This window comes from Bombina bombina, chromosome 5 (genome assembly GCF_027579735.1).
Source record: "Bombina bombina isolate aBomBom1 chromosome 5, aBomBom1.pri, whole genome shotgun sequence".
NCBI classification, from domain to species: domain Eukaryota; kingdom Metazoa; phylum Chordata; class Amphibia; order Anura; family Bombinatoridae; genus Bombina; species Bombina bombina.
This window is the reverse complement of record NC_069503.1, coordinates 799,715,765-799,731,493: the sequence shown is the minus strand read 5'-3', so window position 1 is coordinate 799,731,493 and position 15,729 is coordinate 799,715,765.

Sequence of the window (15,729 nt, the reverse complement as noted above, 5' to 3'; positions counted from 1 at the left end):
CCGTTCACCTTAGAAATTGGTTCCCAAAGTTCCAAATTGGACTCTGAGACAGGGAAAAGTCATTTGAATTTGGAAGAAGGAATAACGGGAACACCAGGTTTGTGCTATACCTATGGAAAAAAACTCAACTGACTTAGATTTGGGTTTGAAGATAATATCCAATTGCTTTAAAGCCTTATTCTCTACAAAGTCCTCAAAACTTTAAAAAAAAAAACATAGATGGTCTAGTTTAAAATTAAAGGAAAACTCCTCCGAATAGAAAATCAAATTTAAGGATAAATCCTTAACTGACAGTTCACCCTAAAAAAGAGAACAAGAATCATCAAATAGCTGACAGCCTCAAGGCAAAACATACTGCGATCTCATCGCAGAAACTGCAGCATGCCTGCAGAAAGAACGGGCAGGTCTGTGGTGCAGAGAATTTTTCTAAACTCCAAGTTTATTCAGCCTATTCTTTTATTTTCTATTTGGCCATTCTAATTTAAACTATGAGCAGTGAGTTCAAATCCTTAGCGACAACCGGCACGTTACTACAAACATTTGATCAGTGCAATTATTGGCTGCTGCTAAAATTGATTGAAGCGGTATTTTTGTGAATTTGACCTACCAGAACAGGAGTTGTTTTCACACTAGCTCTGGGATCCGAGGTGAGTATCTGTGCTACTGTTAGGGCATTTGACATGTACCGAAAGCTTTTTATCACTGCATGAGGTGGTGAGCAGTGCACTTACTATTAGTATGTTATTGACGCCGCCGTGCCAAAGTCTGTTTTCAAAGGAGTACATTTGATGTGACAAGTGCCTCCCTTTCATCCCCACACACAGTACAGTACGGTATAAATAAATGGCATTGGGCTGTCACTTTATGTATACAGTAATATGGGTATGGTATGTGAAAGTTATTTGTTAAAGGTATCCACTTCTGATCTCTCTCTATATCACTGGAATATATATCTATATACTGCATATATATATATATATATATATATACTGCATATATATATATATATATATATATACTGTATATATATATATATATATATATATATATATATACAGAATAGTTCAAGTGCAGGTGCACTCACTAATCCCACAATGCAACAGCCAGGGTGCTGCGTATTTGAATATACAAATTCCTTTTATCCTTTAGTAGAATAAAACGCTGCACTCACCGGTCTTAGAAAGTAAATTCCAATTTAATTACATCACAATTTCATGAGCAAATACCCCCAAACGTTTCAGTACTGGACTGGTACCTTTCTGAATGGGTGATCCTATCTGTATCCAAGTGTTCTCTACACAACACAAACGCTATCCCTATTTAACCCAAATATGCTACTCATTTCCAGTTCGGCTGGGCCAATGCAATATTGCCGCATCACAACTAGCTAAATTCACTAGTAATACAGGAGCACATGGCTAATTAGCATGACCGCTCCCCCTTGTGACGAGTTGCAATTACGTCACAGTACAGACAATCCACTGTATCAGAGAATCGCAACGGCGCAACCGATCACGGAAACTTACCCCAACAATAAAAAAATATCTACTCAATTATATACAAAACAGCATAGCCCATCCCAAGATCAGGATTAGGCTACTTAAAATCTACAACTTTACAGTGATACCTGATACCCCTTTGTGCCCATCATAACATGGTAGAAACTTCACATAGGCGGATTAAACAGTTTTATATTATATAGCCCAAATACATATAGCATAACTTGAGACAGACAGTAGATGTTCACTTAGGAGGTAATGCTCTATTATTATCTCTGTGGCAGATGAGACCTAGACCAAACAGTCATAGAAAACTCCAGCTACAAAAACATATTGTAATCCAGCTGTGTATTTAAACCTCTGGGGGCTACAATGTCCAAATGATAAATCCATGACGCCTCAACCTATATACACACTCCAAAATATACTGTGTTCCTAGATGTTTAACATTTTTCAAGAACTGATATATAATATATCTACCATCTTTGTAGTTTTTTTTTTTTTGTTTTAACTTTATTAGATCACCCCCTTTTACAATATCTTAAAGAGACAGGAAACATAAAAAATAAAAATAAGGATCATTATAGAACATATAATTTAAAGAATTTTCCAATTTATTTCTATTATCTTATTTAATTAATTCTCTTGGTATCCTTTGTTAAAGAAGCAGCAATGCACTACTGGGAGGCAGGAGCTAGCTGAACACTGGATGAGCCAATAGCAAGAGGCCTATGTGCAGCCACCATTCAGCAGCTCCTCAGCCAACCTAAGTATCCTTTTCAAAAAAAGATACCAAGAAAAAAACTAATTAAATAATAGAAATACATTGGAAAGTTGTTTAAAATAGTATGTTCTATCTGAATCATGAAAGAAAATTAAAAAAAGGGTTTTATGTCCCTTTAAGTACTATCCACTTTTACGGTACCTAATCCTTATTATATTGTATTGATGTACCATGTGTGTGTATCATCTACCTTTTATATATTAAAATGCAGTTGTAAGAGTTTTTTAAAAAGCAAATTGTATAAGGGCCATAGAAGTGAAAAAAAGAAAATATTCTAAACTGTTGGAACATTTTTTTATTGCACTGTGTATACCATCCATGTGTTTAACCCCTGCAAATGCATTAAGCATTCATTTAAAGTCAACAACAATGCACTGCTCTGGTGAGCCAATGACAAGAGACAGTGTGTGTAGCCACCAGTCACCTGCTAGTTCAGAGAAGTGCATTTCATGCTGATAATATGTACATATGACTTTCAACAAAGGATGTCAAAAGAGAAAAGTATATTTTATAATAACAATTTATTTAAAAGTCTCTTAAAATTAAACTTTCATGATTCAGATTTAATAACTATTGTACCTAGTTAAAAATAAATACAAAGTTGCCTGTAAAATAAAAATAAATCCTAAAATAGCTACAATGTAATTATTAATTATATTGTAGCTATCTTAGGGTTTATTTTATAGGTAAGTATTTAGTGTTAAATAGGAATAATTTAGTTAATAATAGTAAATTTATTTAGATTTATTTAAATAATAATTAAGTTGGGGGGTTAGGGTTAGGGTTAGACTTAGGTTTAGGGGTTAATAACTTTATTATAGTGGCGGCGACATTGGCGGCGGCAGATTAGGGGTAAATACATTTAATAGGCTATGTGGGCTATGGCGGTTTAGGATTTAATAATTTAGCTATTACTTGCGGTGTGGGTTTGATGGCGGATATAGGGGTTAATAGAGTTTATTAGTTATTGCGGTGGGGGATTGCGGTTGACAGGTAGACATTGCGCATGCGTTAGGTGTTAGTTTATTTTTGCAGGCATTTTTGGGAGTTACGGTGCTCCCATACTCAGCGCAAGGCCTGCTACGGCTGCCTTTTATGGCGAGGTAAAAATGGAGTAAGATTTCTCCATTTTCGCCACGTAAGGCATTGCGCTGGATATTGGATACCGATTCACGACGCGGTCCCATGTTAGCCTATGGGAGTAATAATTGCGAGTGACGGGTGAAATATACGCGCGTAACTTGTATGCTACGCCGTATATGTAATACCAAAATCGCGTAAAAACTGGCAGCGGAGGATTTTGCAGGCGACGCTGCATATGTAATGGAGGCCCTAGTGTTTTAATGTTAAATAGAAACCTATAAATTCTTTAAATTTTTCAGGCGTATGGTTAGCAGTTAGTCTTGGTAGTCTTAGAAAGTGCGTTACTGAAGAAAAGAAAGAAAGAGATTCTTTCACATGGCGACCTCTAGTGAATGCATGAGTTGTAGCTTGTGTGAAGAATGAATTATTTAAAAAAACCGTAAAAACTCATTTTTCACGTCATCATCCAGGATATACTGTGAAATACACATCCATTACAAATAATTTGATAAAGAGCTTTTTAAGTGGGCCCGTGCCGCCCCCAAAAAAAGAGCCAGAGTGAAAATATAGAAAGTGCACAGGTGCATATCCAGCCCCTTGCAGAAGCAGAGATTGATAATGAAAATACTTCTACAACAAGCTCAAAAGAGCAAACAATAGAAGATGATGTGACAGCGTTTGCTATACCGCCTATGTTAGAAGTTCAAGAAACAAGCAATGCAGGACTAACCGCTCACTCGTCAGTCTCTGGGTCCTCCGTCAGCACATCTGGACATCGACAACATGTTTTACAGGATGTATTATGCAAAATGAAATGTAAGTATCAATTATAATGGATAGAATGTAGATAACATGAAATATTAAGAGAAATTTTACTTTTGCATTTAAGCTACTGTCTAGCACCTAATCATGGCTTTTTCCCTTTTTCAGCATTAATTGAAACAGTCCAACAAAAATCTTTAACTGTAAAAGAGGAACAGTAAGGAACAGTTAAGGAAAGGTACTGAGATAGGTCAGGAACAGTGGACCTGTTGATGTAACAATTGAAGAGAACTTGACCTCATAACAAGTGCCCGATCAATTGAAGGGTTACTTAAATGGGCATCCACTTTAAGTTTTGTGAGAAGTGAAGCTGGTATTCTGTGCACAGTGTGCGGGACTACTCTGCAATATGATTTCAGCCTTGGTGAGTCCTTTACCGAGGAGTTGTTGCCCTCTGCATTTTGCCATCTAAAGTACAGTGTTAAAAGACACTTTTTATGCTAGAAAAACATATCGAAAATGTAAACATTAGTGAAAAGAGAAAAAAAGAAAATGAAGAGTTAATGAGCTCAGGAAAAGATAATGATCTTAATTGTGCAGCTTCAGCATACAGTATACGACCTACAAATTAAATCTTTCATACAAGGCCTATGAAACAAATGTCACAGAAATGTACAACAGTGGTTGTAGTATAGGAGTAAGTAATTCTAAAGAATTTCCAAGGTTGTTTCTTGCATTTGTTCATTCTAGTCTATAAAAAAGAAATAGCCTCCTACATCATAACTAGTGACCTTCCAGTGGGCATTGTGGCAGACAAAATTACAGTAAATCATCGAAGTAGACGTATAGTTGGATTACGTATACCAGTTTTTGAAATGGACAATAAATATTTGTACAATACTGTGTACTTAGAGCATAATTTTGTACAGAACTTCACAGGAAAAGGTTTGGCTAACAGAATAATTAACACCCGTAGTAAGTTTGGTTTTGATGCTCATTTCTTGAGAACCATTTTGTTGGTCTGGCAGTCGATAGTCAGTACATCAAACTTGGAGTGGCAGATCATATTAGGCAGGAACTAGCCTTGGATAAAGTTCTTGTATTGTGGGATCCTATGCCCTGCATAGAAATTATACAAAAGCACGTTACTGTTCCAGACCTTATTTACAAAGGACACAGTCTTGTTGCTGAAAGTATGAAAGCATTTTCAACTGGTAAAATGTATGACCTGTTGCTGCAGTCATCTGATTATTTTTTATTATTATTTTTACAAACCAAAAGTTTTCAAGACAATGAAGTTTGCTAGTTACTCAGATTCAGTTTTTAAAACTTTTCTTGCTGGTAACAGATAATTTGTTAGTGCCTGTAAAAAAAAGCCCAGATCTGTATGCCTTAAAGGGCCATGATACCCAAATGTTGAAACACTTGAAAATGCTGCAGCATAGCTGTAAAAAGCTGACTAGAAAATATCAGCTGAACATCTCTATGTAAAAAAGAAAGATATTTTACCTCAAAATGTCCTGAGTATTCACATCCCACTTTAAAGGACTTGAAGCAGCAAATTATTATGTCTGTCCCGGGACCAGCAAGTGAGTGAGCCCCACGCACACTCGTGTTATTTCCCTATTCAGTCTAAGGAAGTTTACTATGAAGTTTCATGAGAATTAAGTGAAGTATCATGAGATTACAGTAAAAGAGTTCATGACCTCAGCACTGTTGATGTTGATTGGCTGCTGTTCATTTCTTCTTTTTTTGTTTTTACCTGCAGCTGGAGCAGCTGAAGTGTAACTTTTTACGCAGGACTTACTCTGCTGAGCTGAGGAAATTATGAGGTAAAAAATCTTCCTTTTTTACATAGAGATTCTCAGGTGATATTTTCCTGTCAGCTTTTTACAGTTATGCTGCATCACTTTCAGAGACAGACATATTAAAATCAAACATTTAAACAGTGCTATTGTTGAGTCACATATATTCCTTTATTTCTAGTATTTCAAAGCTTGTACAATCCAGCTATAATTTACTGGGAAACTTTCCCTTATATGAGTAGTCTGAAAAATGGTTTAAACATCCAGAAAGACCTTTTATTAAATCTGATGACAAACGTGTAAACAAAAGAAGAACTGTGCACTAAAATAGATGCTCTTCCTGATGACTACTTCAGAAATATAAAAATGAGTACTGAAGTATTTGAAAAAGGTGTTTTTAAAGGAGTTCCTTTGACTGAGCTTCCTGTTAGCTCAAAGCTTTTAAAGGACCAGTAAACACAGCAGATTTACATAATCAACAAATGCAAGATAACAAGACAATACAATAGCATTTACTCTGAATTTCAAATGAGTAGTAGATTCTTTTCTAACACATTTTAAAGTTATGTATATTTCCACTCCCCCTGTACCATGTGATAGCAATCAGCCAATCACAAATGCATATACGTATAGTCTGAGTTCTTGCACATGCTCAGTAGGAGCTGGTGACTCAAAAAAGGTGTAAATATAAAAGACTGTGCACATTTTTTTTAATGGAAGTAAATTGGAAAGTTGTTTAAAATTGCATGCTCTATCTGAATCATGAAAATTTAATAAAGCCTGAGTGTCCCTTTAAGATCATTTGCAAAAACAAGTTCATAACAGGAAAATGATTGTGTACTGCTTTCAAACTTTTGCAGGGATTTTCAACAATTCCAGGCGTCCATTTTAGAACAGTTTGAAGTTTATGATAAATCCAGTAATGAATCTGCTATAGTGGGCTTAAAAACTATCGGCTAGATTACGAGTCTTGCATTATGAGTAAAAAAACAGCGTTAAGCCTCATAACGCTGCTTTTTTTACTCCTGCTGGTATTACAGGTCTTGCAGATTTAGGGGCACCGCACACTTTTTTGGCCTTACTGCAAATCAACTTACTCAAATTGCAAATAGTCTTTTTTCTATGGGACTTCCATAGCGCCGGTATTACGAGCTTGTCCTGGGAGGCTAAAAAGTGAGCGGTACAACCTATCCTGTCAAGATTTGTACCGCATTTTAAAGTCAGTAGTTAAGAGTTTTACACTACAACGCTATAGCATAAAACTCATAACTAAAGTGCTAAAAAGTACACTAACACCCATAAACTACCTATTAACCCCTAAACCGAGGCCCTCCCGAATCGCAAAAACTAAACTAAAATTATTAACCCCTAATCTGCCACTCCGGACATCGCCGTCACTATAATAAACATATTAACCCATAAACCGCCACACTACCGCATCGCAAACACTAGATAAATATTATTAACCCCTAATCTGCTGTACCTAACATCGCTGCCACCTATCTACATTTATTAACCCCTAATCTGCCGTCCCCAACGTCGCCGCCACTATATTAAATGTATTAACCCCTAAATCTAAGTCTAAACCTAACCCTAACACCCCCTAACTTAAATATAATTAAAATAAATATAAATAAAAATTACTATCATTATCTAAATAATTCCTATTTAAAAAGCAATACTTAATAAATATAAAAATAACACTTTATTAAACATATATGCAAGAACAGACAATTACTTATATTGGATCATGTTCAAGAAACAGGTAATCATCATCTATTTCTATATTTGATCATATATATGATCCAACAGTAGGATAAAACCAAGAATTAAAAATGAGGGCTATGTGATCTAGTTGGTGATTATGCAGTTTAACAAGAGAGGTGGGCGTGATCTAGTTTGGCGATATAGCAGTATTTGAAGCTCTGGCTTGTTGTTTGCTTTTTAGAGCGAAAAGGCGTTTTTTGTTATAACGCTACTATGCGCAAGGTCGAATCGCTATATTTAATGAATTAATAGTGCCTACTTTGAGAGAAAGGCTCTCCTGTGACGATATGCACACTGAGCTTAAATGAATACTCTCTGGGCTTAACTGTTAGATTGAGACATACATATAACACTGTCTTTACTAACAAGAGGCAGCTAGGTATTTAGCTAACGAACGTGATGTATAAATATGAGTGCTGTGATCATTCGATATATGTTCACTAGTGCTACATTATAATTATTTACAAGGAATATAAGTATGTTAGCTTTACCGTATTAGCTAATACAAGCCACATTGAGCAAAGGATACATTGATATTGCATGAGTGAAAGCTGCATTAAGCAAAGGATACATTGATATTGCATGAGTGAAAGCTGCATTAAGCAAAGGATACATTGATATTGTATGAATGATTTGCTGTAGTTTATAGGGATACCAGCTAGAAATCGGCTGACTGGATTGAAGCCCAGCAGTACGCAGGTAGGAGGACGCCTTTGAGCGCATAGCCTGTGTGTCTGGTTCAAACATTCTCGCATATCCTTAACTACACAATCACTCCTCATTCTCTTGTTAAACTGCATAATCACCAACTAGATCACATAGCCCTCATTTTTAATTCTTGGTTTTATCCTACTGTTGGATCATATATATGATCAAATATAGAAATAGATGATGATTACCTGTTTCTTGAACATGATCCAATATAAGTAATTGTCTGTTCTTGCATATATGTTTAATAAAGTGTTATTTTTATATTTATTAATCTAATTATATTAGTGTGTAATTCAGCACTTGGCTTCAATGTCAAAAACCCTTTGAATTTCCCTAAACCTCCTAAAAAGAAATACTTACCTGTAAAATAAACCCTAAGCTAGCTACAATATAACTAATAGTTACATTGTATTTATCTTAGGGTTTATTTTTATTTTACAAGCAAGTCTGAATTTATTTTAACTAGGTAGAATAGTTACTAAATAGTTATTAACTATTTAATAACTACCTAGCTAAAATAAATACAAATTGACCTGTAAAATAAAACCTAACCTAAGTTACACTAACACCTAACCTAACCCTACAATTAAATAAATTCCCTAAATTAAATACAATTAACTAAATTGAAAACAATTAGCTAAATTACAAAGAAACAAACAAAAACAAAATCACAAGATCTTTAAACTAATTACACCTAATCTAATAGCCCTATCAAAATAAAAAAGCCCACCCAAAATAAAAAAAAAAAACCCTAGCCTAAACTAAACTACCAATAGACCTTAAAAGGGCCTTTTGCGGGGCATTGCCCCAAAGAAATCAGCTATTTTTCCTGTAAAAAAAAATACAAACACCCCCCCAACAGTAAAACCCACCACCAACACAACCAACCCCCCAAATAAAACCCTAACTAAAAAAAAACTATGTTCCCCATTGCCCTGAAAAGGGAATTTGGATGGACATTGTCCTTAAAAGGGCATTTAGCTCTATTGCGGCCCAAAGCCCTAACCTAAAAAAAACCCCACCCAATACACCCTTAAAAAATCTTAACACTAACCCCCGAAGATCCACTTACCGGGAGAAATCTTCATTCAAGCGGCAAGATGTCCTCAATGATAGAATTCTATCGTTGCATCAGCCAATAGAATCTTAGATGATGTCATTTAAAGGTACCTTAATTCCAGAAGAAGACGTCGATTGAAGAGGATGCTTCGCGCCGGATGTCTTGAAGATGGAGCCGCTCCGCGTCGGAAGGATGAAGATAGAAGATGCTGTCTGGGTGAAGACTTCTGCCTGTCTGGAGGACCACTGTCAGGGTTTTTTCCCTGTTGTGTTTGCCATGTGCTGCTGGCAGCCATTTTACTCACCTCTCTTCCTGACTATGGTGCATTGTGGGGGATGCTGCTCATCTCCTGCACTTCCTTTTATGGCCAGACTGGTGTGAATCATCCATGTGAGACAGGATGCAGTCTCAGAATTGTGATGTCATCACTTATTATTTAAAGGGCCTCTGTTCATTACACTTTGCCTTTGTGTTGTCTCAGACCTGTTTGTGAGAGTTCCTGTGTATTACCTGGCTGCCTGACGTCGTTCCTGGTTCCTGATCCCTGACTCTGCTGTTTTCCTTTTTCCTGATTCTGGCTCGTCTGACTATTCACTTTGGCTCCTGACTCGGCTCGTCTGACTACCAGCTCTGGTTTTGACTCCTGGCTTGTTATTTCACTTGTGGACTTTTTTTTTATATTTTGCTATTAATAAAGGTGTGATTATTTTTGCACTTCTCGTCTCAGTCTGATTCCTGGCACCCCTGACATTACCTGACACTACCAATAGCCCTTAAAAGGGCCTTTTGCGAGGCATTGCCCCAAAGAAATCAGCTATTTTACCTGTAAAAAAACAAATACAAACACCCCCCCAACAGTAAAACCCACCACCAACACAACCAACCCCCCAAATAAAACCCTAACTAAAAAAAGCCTAAGTTCCCCATTGCCCTGAAAAGGGCATTTGGATGGACATTGTCCTTAAAAGGGCATTTAGCTCTATTGCGGCCCAAAGCCCTAACCTAAAAAAACCCCACCCAATACACCCTTAAAAAATCTTAACACTAACCCCCAAAGATCCACTTACCGGGAGAAGTCTTCATTCAAGCGGCAAGATGTCCTCAATGATAGAATTCTATTGTTGCATCAGCCAATAGAATCTTAGATGACGTCATTTAAAGGTACCTTAATTCCAGAAGAAGACGTCGATTGAAGAGGATGCTTCGCGCCGGATGTCTTGAAGATGGAGCCGCTCCGCGTCGGAAGGATGAAGATAGAAGATGAGAAACTGACAAGAGAAAGGCGACGGCACTACTGATGCTGTGTCTCACTGGTTTTTAAATTTCTTCTCTAAATATGAGAGATACCTATAGTGATTAGGGAGACCGGGTGCTGTACATAGGGAAAGACTAACTCACAAATATCAATTGCCTTAGGCAATTGCAAGAATGTACTTGTGTAGCACTCACCAGCAATTGATCTATTTTGGTCCAATGCTACCTTAGGTAAAGAAGCCCAAAGAGGGGCGATTAAAACTTAACTTTTATTTTGTTAGTTAAAATCTTTACAACACATTAAAATCCACAAACAGTGTGGGGTGAGGGAATGTTGTTCCAAAAAGGAATAGACCATTAGTACATTTTTGGTAAATCCAAGGGAAAGTACCCTCACTAATATGGGGTGCTACAATATACCTCGGGTGTCACCCTTTTATATGTAGGGTCCTGAGTTATATCTCAGGTGTAGCTAATCCCCCAATAGTTGTGTGTAGTCCGCAATGTGGGGAGTGTGATTACTAGTTCTGGTTTGTGTTTTATTTCGGTTTTTATTTTAGAACCCAAAATGTAACGGTCCCGTACAGTTCTTTGCCACTCCTTTGTTGAAGGATAGGATAGAATTATCACCAGACTGGCTGTGCTAAGGAGTCTATCAGCGGCTTAGTGATGGATTGGATGGATATGCTTATATTGTGGAGATTATAACTGGGGGGTGACAATATAGCACGTTATTGTAGAGAAATTGTTTAACCCACTTATCTACGAGGGTTAGGAGGTATTCTCCTGTTTATATGTGGAATCAGGTTGATCGTGCTACAGTATTGATCTGATATTACAGATATTCTTAACTGTTGTATAGATAGCCCTGTGGGGTAATTAGAATTATTTATAGTTATCAACATATGTTATTATAATTCCATATAGAGAGCTAAATATACCTATACGTTAAATACGCTGTCAATTTGTACTGAATATCTGTTATAGTGTGCGGTGCTTCTACTCGTTTTGTAATACTTGGTATATAGAGAGCCTGAATGGCGAAAATGAGCGGAGCTTAACTGTCAAAGGACAGTAATAGTATTCAGAAAAAATTAATTTCCTGTAGGTCAGAATAGCTGGTTTCTAAACCGGTGATATCAAAACCTGCCCCTGCTTGATTATCTATATATAGGTTTTCTTAGTATTGCGGATGCACCTTTAAATTCCTTATCGTAAAGTAGGACTTATCAGTATACTACATCAGTCATTACTGTATATATTAACCCCCCGTTTTTTTCGGGTTTTGCTCCCCAATATACTATGTAAATGAGATTAGTTTAGCCGGAAGTTTTCAGTAGTCAGCGTTAATGTAGTGGCTAAACAATTATAATAATCTAGATGGTAAGATTCGAGTTGCCGTTTGGCCTTCCCAGCTTATAGTATAAACACACAAATATCAATCCCTTACCATTCAGGGTTGTAGTACCCTCTAACCGTAATATATTAATTTCGTTTTGTCTATTTTTGCGGTAGTGATTAGTAAAGTACTAATACTGGCTATTGACAGCTTGTCTGGCTAGAGGATCTCAAGTTCACACACGGTTCACACATGTACCATTTTAAATTATTTTTCTAATTAAACATTCATACACCAGGTCACACTGTTTGAAAAGTTTAAAAAGGAGAAAAGTTCTCCAGCTGCCCTGACATGTTTCGCCACAAAGGCTTTGTCAAAGGTGGGGCGCCCGCCGAACTTGGGGCTTTTTATTGGCTGGCCGGTGGGAGGTACTCCCTCGTCGGCTGTTGTGATTGGTTCCCAGTTTCTCCTATCGTATCTGTAGGAGAGGGGGGTGTGTTGAGAAACGTCATTTCTGTAGCGCTTGTTGTGTGCCTATCTCTGATTCTCAGAGTCCGATCATGGTATTGGGGCATCTTATAGAGGTTATATACCTAAATGAGGTGGGACACAGCAGGGGATATTAGATAATACGCTTGCTGGATTACTGTGACTAACATCATCCAGATAGGCTTGTCTTCCTTTTTTAGGGTATATATTAATGATTGGATCACCACCAAAATATAAAACAATAACAATAAGATTGGACAAAGTAAATACATTCCCTGCTTTGCTGTGAGATCTCGAGTAACACATAAAGAGGTTGAGGGAACTTAGTGCAGGACCAATTATATGTGTGAGATTGGAATGTGGTGTGGTTATAAGTGGTGATGTCGAGTGCAGGGAAAACAGAGGTGAACAGCAACAGAAAGGGTTAAAAACTAGTGCCAAACGTGAGACTTTTAGTCTAGTGTCCCATTGTTGAACATACTGGTATTCTAAATCCCAGAATGTGAGTGTGATGTAAAGGGTATGTTCATCATGTGTGAGTGGGAGCCCGGAGTCAAATTGTCCTGGGCTGTCTAGATAATTATATAAAGAATAGTGACAACACTATGTAGGTGTGAGCTTCATAAGCCTGTGGGGACTTAAATTTTTAGTGTCCTGGGTGTGCTGGCATCATTAAGTGTGCTGGTGAATTGTAAAGTGCAACATTTAGTTTACTTTAAACAGTGAGGGGTAAATGGATATTTATCAAGTTTGTAATTGGGTATAATAGATAATCAAAGTGAGTGGGACCTGTTCATTTCTGGTTCCCATTATGTATTACTATGAAATTCGATGGTTCAATTTCTTTTAAGTTTCAGGTGATTGGTGCGCCATTTTACTCAGGCCTTGTGAGAATTGACGTAAAGTTATGTTGATTCTATTATGTATCATTCTTGAATTATAACCTTTTTTGGAAAAAGTGAATTCAGGTAATACTATGTGTCATTCTCACATCCCAAGGTGTCCCATATGGATCTGTTTAGGTGTGTATCTTTAGGATGGTTTCTGAACTAGTTTATTTTTACAGAAAACAGTAATAATTGTTTTGTTCATTTAATCCCTTAGGATACACACTGTCTAGCAGATATATCCACCTGCACTCTGCTCTTAGCAGGGCTTGTTCTATGTTGCCCCCTCTGATGCCTAAGGATATTTTTTCTATTCCTTGGCACTTTAGCTCTCTTGGATTGGAGAGATGACGTTTAAAGAAATGGTGGGCCACTGAAGTTATGGTTTTCCCATCTTCAAGGTCCTTAGCGGCATTTTTAATGTTCCTTACATGCTCCTGTAGTCTGACTTTGAGCTGGCGGCTGGTCATACCAATATAGATCTTGGGACAGCTGCAAGATAGTGCATATATTATATTGTCTGTTGTGCAGCTGATATAATTCTTGACTTTATGTGTGTGGCCAAACCTATCTTGAATCATATCCGTTCTGCGGATATATTTACAGGAGGAGCAAGTGCCGCAGGGGAAAGATCCTGCCCGGATGGCAGTCCTGGTTTTCCCCACTTGGTAGTGGCTGCGGGATACCCTATCTTTTATGTTCTGGGTTCTCCTGTATCCTATTTGTATCTTATCTCCTACAATTGGCTTCAGATCTGGGTCTAGAGTGAGAATGTGCCAGTGTTTGTTCAGTATGTCATTGACAGCATGCACTTGTGGGGTATAAGTTAGGATTAGTCTAGTTTGTTCATCCTTAGTCTTGGATTTCTTATGGAGTAAAAAAGGATACAGTAAAAGAAATATCAAAAGAGCCAAAAACAGGGCATTACACACCAATCGAACAGAATTACTCCATAAGAAATCCAAGACTAAGGATGAACAAACTAGACTAATCCTAACTTATACCCCACAAGTGCATGCTGTCAATGACATACTGAACAAACACTGGCACATTCTCACTCTAGACCCAGATCTGAAGCCAATTGTAGGAGATAAGATACAAATAGGATACAGGAGAACCCAGAACATAAAAGATAGGGTATCCCGCAGCCACTACCAAGTGGGGAAAACCAGGACTGCCATCCGGGCAGGATCTTTCCCCTGCGGCACTTGCTCCTCCTGTAAATATATCCGCAGAACGGATATGATTCAAGATAGGTTTGGCCACACACATAAAGTCAAGAATTATATCAGCTGCACAACAGACAATATAATATATGCACTATCTTGCAGCTGTCCCAAGATCTATATTGGTATGACCAGCCGCCAGCTCAAAGTCAGACTACAGGAGCATGTAAGGAACATTAAAAATGCCGCTAAGGACCTTGAAGATGGGAAAACCATAACTTCAGTGGCCCACCATTTCTTTAAACGTCATCTCTCCAATCCAAGAGAGCTAAAGTGCCAAGGAATAGAAAAAATATCCTTAGGCATCAGAGGGGGCAACATAGAACAAGCCCTGCTAAGAGCAGAGTGCAGGTGGATATATCTGCTAGACAGTGTGTATCCTAAGGGATTAAATGAACAAAACAATTATTACTGTCTTCTGTAAAAATAAACTAGTTCAGAAACCATCCTAAAGATACACACCTAAACAGATCCATATGGGACACCTTGGGATGTGAGAATGACACATAGTATTACCTGAATTCACTTTTTCCAAAAAAGGTTATAATTCAAGAATGATACATAATAGAATCAACATAACTTTACGTCAATTCTCACAAGGCCTGAGTAAAATGGCGCACCAATCACCTGAAACTTAAAAGAAATTGAACCATCGAATTTCATAGTAATACATAATGGGAACCAGAAATGAACAGGTCCCACTCACTTTGATTATCTATTATACCCAATTACAAACTTGATAAATATCCATTTACCCCTCACTGTTTAAAGTAAACTAAATGTTGCACTTTACAATTCACCAGCACACTTAATGATGCCAGCACACCCAGGACACTAAAAATTTAAGTCCCCACAGGCTTATGAAGCTCACACCTACATAGTGTTGTCACTATTCTTTATATAATTATCTAGACAGCCCAGGACAATTTGACTCCAGGCTCCCACTCACACATGATGAACATACCCTTTACATCACACTCACATTCTGGGATTTAGAATACCAGTATGTTCAACAATGGGACACTAGACTAAAAGTCTCACGTTTGGCACTAGTTTTTAACCC